Source organism: Marmota monax, unplaced genomic scaffold, assembly GCF_021218885.2.
Source record: "Marmota monax isolate L192 unplaced genomic scaffold, Marmota_monax_Labrador192_F-V1.1 WCK01_AAM20220418_F8-fsc00588, whole genome shotgun sequence".
NCBI classification, from domain to species: Eukaryota; Metazoa; Chordata; class Mammalia; order Rodentia; family Sciuridae; genus Marmota; species Marmota monax.
In genome coordinates, this window is record NW_026694368.1 from 1 (window position 1) to 5,553 (window position 5,553).

At 35.7% G+C, this 5,553-nt stretch overlaps 1 pseudogene; it reads left to right on the top strand.

The window, feature by feature from the left end:
• Nucleotides 1-1,919: 1,919 nt before the first annotated feature.
• On the top strand, nucleotides 1,920-2,904 carry LOC124109240 (olfactory receptor 4C15-like; annotated as a pseudogene).
• Nucleotides 2,905-5,553: the final 2,649 nt, after the last annotated feature.

A 5,553-nucleotide genomic window follows, 5' to 3' on the forward strand; every position in this document is an offset into this window, starting at 1 on the left:
AAAGAAAACAAATAAGTATTAATTTACACAATATATATTAGTTCATTATAAAAATTTAATTGTTTCTGCTTACTCTAAATGGGAGATATAAACACAGTTGAGGTTTTATTCTTGCATAAAACCCATTATACTTCATCTTTTGTAATATATATGTATACATATATACATATTTATTTACATATATATGTAGAAAAGAGTATATGGACACACATTTGCTATTTCACTGATATATTTCAGTGACTTGCAGGTGAGGACACTTTCATTCATTCTTTGAAGTTGTGTTTGTGGACTGATGTCAAGAATTCAGGTAATTACCTGGAGGATTTGTGGAGGAAATTTCTGCAGGCAAGGCTGCTGGCTTCTTTATGTAAGAAGTACATAAAGAAGTAACTACAAACTGGTAAAGGCCCGTTATCATAAGCAACATTTCCACACTTTCAAATTTGACCTCATGATAACCCTGGGAGGTGAGATAAATGAACATCTCTGCCTGATGACATAGTTTCATCAATTTGAAATATTTATCTTGAGTTATACCTGATGAGAATGGATCATGTTGTAGTAAGCATTGGCAAAGGATGAATGAAGCCTCTAGACTTTGGCTGATAGTTAACCTCTTCTCTTCCTTACCTAGGTGGTTGTTGCTGATTTGCATGTTTAGGGGATTGGCCGTTCCTCATCACTTGCTGGATTTCCTTCACCAAGTTGCCTCATTCTAACATGAACAGGGAATTAGAGTTTTCAAGTTTACAAGTGGACAGAAATTCTAGAAAGATCAACCTGCAGTGAAGTCCTTGCTGGAAAAGAAAAATTCCCATCCATTTCCTGTTGATCCAGGGGAAAGGACTTGGTTTGGGCATGAGGACAGAGGTGCTGTGTGACATCCCATATCAAGCATCTGTTGTTTACTTGAACATAAGGTCTTTAAGCTTGAGTTTCCAATTGGTAGAATGAGATAATAACACCTAACACAGACTGGCTTCTAGACAATGAGTTCTGAGCTGGAGCTGGCCTTGAATTCACGCAGGGATCAAGATAACTCTCAGGAGTTTCATAATACATAACAATATCAATATACCTATATATGTTTCATGGATATTTTAGAGCTAGAAAATTTCCCATGAGTTTTTTTTTTTTAAAGAATGAGTTAATTCATTTAAAGGCCAATTAAACTTGGATTTTTAAAGAAACATAGCAGGAGTAGTCATCATTTTTGAGTACCTTTTAAAGTGCATGTTTTTCTATTTGCTTTTGTAGATAAGACTTTCTACACTAACAGTTGGCATGCTATTCTCTCCTATGGCAGGCATGGTTAATAAATCACTGTCTTTTTCTAATTTCAGAATAGTTCCTAATCATTTGCCCTGGAAATCACTAATAAATTTTCAATGTCACTTGAAAAAAAATATTCTTCTTCTTTAACATATGTGCATGTTTTCATTTCACCTTATTAAAAGCCTGACATTTTGAAGTATTCTATAGTTCATCCCCACCTCAATTTTCTGACCCCTGATAACTACATTCAACAAATGTCACATTTTTGTTCTCAGTGATAATAACTCAATAAGCTCTACTCACAATAATATTAAAATACTTATAAGTAGTCTGCAGGTGGTATACTCCTGTAATCCCAGAGGCTCAGAAGGTGAAGGCAGGAGGATTGCAAGTTCAAAGCTGATCTTAGCAACTTAACAAGACCCTAAGACACTTAGTGAGATTTTGTCTCAAAAAATTAAAAAAGAGCTGGCAGTGTGTCTTAGTGCTTATACACCACAAGGCTCAATTACTGGTATAAAAATAAATCATAAGTAAATAGCAGCTTGTTGGTGTGACTATTACTATTAAAACTAGTTTGATGCAATTTTTATTCTACTTGCAGAACCACATCATCAGTTTTATGTTAACCATTTCATAAGATCATGAAAAATCAAAGCTTCATAACTGAATTTATCTTCATGGGGCTTTCACAAAATCCTACTATTCAGAAAATATTATTTGTTGTGTTTTTGTTGGTCTACATTGCAACTGTTGTAGGCAACATGCTGATTGTAGTGACCATCCTTTGTAGCCCTGCACTGCTGGGCTCCCCCATGTACTTCTTCTTGGCTGTCCTGTCCTTCCTGGATGCCTGCTACTCCTCTGTCATCACACCAAAGATGGTTGTGGACTCCATTCGTAAAAGGAAAGTCATCACGTTTGAAGGATGCATGATTCAACTTTTTACTGAACACTTATTTGGTGGGGTAGAGGTGATTATCCTCTCAGCCATGGCCTATGACCGCTATGTAGCCATTTGCAAGCCTCTGCACTACTCTGCCATCATGAACTGGAGGCTCTGTGGCATTCTGGTGGGGGTGTCCTGGATAGGTGGCTTCTTGCATGCCATCACACTGGTTCTGCTCACTTTCAACCTTCCCTTTTGTGGCTCTAATGTCATCGATCATTTCATATGTGAGTTGTACCCTTTACTGGAGCTGGCCTGCACTGACACTCGTGTCCTAGGCCTCTTGGTGATCGCCAACAGTGGGTTAATCTGCATCATCAACTTCTCCTTGTTGCTGGTCTCCTATGGCGTCATCTTGTTCTCCCTGAGAAAACACAGTGCTGAAGGGCGGAGGAAAGCTCTGTCCACCTGTGGATCTCACATTACTGTTGTGGTTTTGTTCTTCGTCCCATGCATCTTTATATATGCACGGCCTCCATCTACCTTCTCTTTTGATAAAGAAGTGGAAATGTTTTACACTGTCTTCACTCCCTTGCTCAATCCTTTGGTTTATACTCTGAGAAACAAGGAAATGAAACGTGCCATGAGGAAATTGTGGAAGAGACTTGGTGGTTTCTGATAAATATATTATATTACAGTACAAAAAGTATGATGTAGAGTATAAAGAAGTTATTATTTAGTTAGACAATTTTTGGCATATTCCTTATATGGAAAGAGATTACATAATTCTAAGATGACATTATACTGAGGGGGGAGTAAGTGTTGCCTACTAAATAGCTGTCATATGAAAATTAAAGATAGTTCAATTTAATATTTTCTTAAATTTATTAAAAATTGGAAATAATTTAATTTGTAAAAATGTTTTCCATTCATATTATGCTTTGTAAAATAGAAAAATATTTGTGGAAGAAAATATTAGAAATTAGAACACTTGAAGTGAAAAGAATGTTCAGTATCAGAATGTTTTCTGATACTGAAGTCATTGATTCTGATGTATAACATCAGGATTTAAGAATATCAAAGAGATGCTCTTTTAAGGCACACTTCATCTTAAATGTGGATCCAGTATCATATGCTAGAGTTGAGACACTTCTTGAATTTGAGGATAACATCTGATTGGTCCACTGCTGCCTATGGTAGTGGTCCCTTGGGTCAAGTGACCACCTCATACCAATCAGCTACTGCAGAGAAGTTGGAGCTATTCCACAGGAGGGTCAGCATTACAATCAAAGTTAACTTCTGAGACAATGCACTACTAGGTATATCAGGTCAAAGCTACAGGCGTAGTGGGCACACTTTCCCCACACTCCCACAGAGGGAATAGAAACCAGAAGTACCAGATGTAAATGCAGATTTTCAAAAGAGGATTGACTACAGTTTACTTGGTGATTTTCATTTCCTGAGTTCATGTTCCCAAGTGCAAATCATTCATTTGAGCAATTATCAATAAAGAGATCATTCCAATTTATAAAAATACTTGGTTTTATTACTATGCTTTATTAGTCTCAGGTTGCCAAGTGTAACAGGTAGTAAATTTATTGAGAGTTTAATATTTATTTATTTATTCCAAAAAAACAAAAACAAAAACAAAAAACGGACAAAACACTCATGACATGCCAGTTTAGTATTATGGATAAAAATAGTAAATAACCTCTCTTTTTTTCCCTCTCCTTAAATTTTCATGCCACCCTCAAAGTAAAAGACCATATTAGTAGTCTTTCTCATAATAGACATGCATATGTACTTGAAGTACATTTTCACCCCTGAAAATGTACTTCAAGTATTACATTATTAGTCTAAAACCTTAACTGGACAATGTGGGGGTCCTGCAGGAGACTAAGAGTGTGACAAGGCTCAGACATGCAAGTGTGCTTCTCCTTCACCTTTTCCTTTCTTCACATCTGCCTGTCTTCAGAGTAGGAGTAGCTTCTTCATGCCCTCTGCCTTCCAAGTTCCTCATATTTGACTTCATTTATCCCTAAGAACTACCTCATGAATTATGGATCTGCTAGATTGGCTTCATTGCTTTATGAACCTGTGAAGCCAAGATTTGAAATGTAGCTATAAAATAAAATACTATTCTGGCCAGTTTCACTGACCAACACCAATTCATGTTTGCTCCACCATATGCTCAAATTCAAGCATTTTAAAATTATTTTAATGCCCAACATTTATTTCATCATGGATTTTGTAGTTATATACAAGGTAAAAATTCACTAATATTCAGCAGGAGAATAAACAAATACTGAAAGACATCTACTTAACCCTTTCATTCCCACTAGTTTATTGAACAACAGTAATTCAAAATTCTCCCCCAAACCATGGTTGCTTTGGTTTTCCATTTTGTTTTCTATGTTGATTACTTTGGCATGATGAAGCTCATTTCAATCTTTTCAACTTTTAGGCCATTAAAATGTTATGCTAATTATAATTTTAGTAATGATAGTTTTTGTAATTATTCAAAGAGTTTTCAGAAACACATTATGATTATGTAAAAAGTGTGAATTAAGAAAAAATGTCTCTGGATATCCAAGAGAAGACAATACACATAGAACAAGATCCTAATTTTAAAATATTATTCAGAAGTGACATTTTGTGAAATCATAAGTCAGATACCTTCTTGACTTTATCAATGTCTTATTTAGATTTTCCCTCCTAAACTATGCTTTGTCTACTATGGATCATGGCTCACTCTTGCACTGTAGTTAATATTATTTCTGATTCCCAGGTTACCTTTCTTCTGTGGCTCTTAGTACAAATGTCATTTTCCTTTTGGCTCTGACTCCTCCCCTTGTCCTCTAATCATTTAAATATTTTTTCACCATTATTTTTCAAATATGTGTATAAACTGATATTCTTTTTGACTCATCCTGAAGATTGCATCCAATACTGTAGTCAGGATGAAAAGGCCAGTGGTTTCTTCTCTAATCTTTTTATGGTTTCTTAGATTTATATTGGCCCCACCTGGATGCTTAGAATGTGGGCTTTGCATGGCATAGGGGTGGTGTATTAAGAGAGTCATTTCAGGGAGTTTGAAAATGCAAGTTCTCATCCTGGATCTCTGATTGCTCCCTATAAAACTCTACCACTCACTTTCACATGACCTGTGCATTATGGTTTTAATATATTGTAAAATAGTTTAGATGAGTAATGTTGAAGTAAAAATGAAAGAATGATATCTTACAGATTATATGATTCAATAAATATGCACACAGTTTAATACTTGATGACATTAGCAAGTAAGTTACCCACTTGGTGCAATCTGGAATGGCTTTTCTGAGAAGCTGGTATTTAATCTGGTGCTATGTCCACAGCAGAAATGGAAAGTG